The sequence below is a fragment of the Penaeus monodon genome, chromosome 24, assembly GCF_015228065.2.
Source record: "Penaeus monodon isolate SGIC_2016 chromosome 24, NSTDA_Pmon_1, whole genome shotgun sequence".
Taxonomy (NCBI): Eukaryota; Metazoa; Arthropoda; class Malacostraca; order Decapoda; family Penaeidae; genus Penaeus; species Penaeus monodon.
Window position 1 is genome coordinate 6,082,836 of NC_051409.1, and position 385 is coordinate 6,083,220.

Consider the following 385-nt stretch of genomic DNA (forward strand, 5'->3'; position numbering starts at 1 on the left):
CGTGATAAAAAATGACATGATCTACTATATTTTCCAATTTCTCCTCCGACCGCCCTCCGTTTGGGTAGATCGCCGTAATGGTAGATTAGTTTCGCCTCCTATGGCTCTCTCGCAAGGGAAAATTATGGGAGGATCATAGCTATTGTGGTGTTATGTCCATGTTAGTACTACCTTTACTCTCTAAATAGATTCTCTGGCTTTTCGTTCGGTCTGGCTTTTCGTTCGGTCTGTCTGTCTCTCTGTGGCTTAAATCTCTTTCTTTCTGACTTGTTGTCTCTTTGTCTCTTTCTTTCTCTTTCTATATCTCTCTCTCACTTTCTCTCTTTCTTATTTTCTCTCCGTCACATATATTGTTTTATTTTTCTTTCTCTAGTACTCTCTGTTT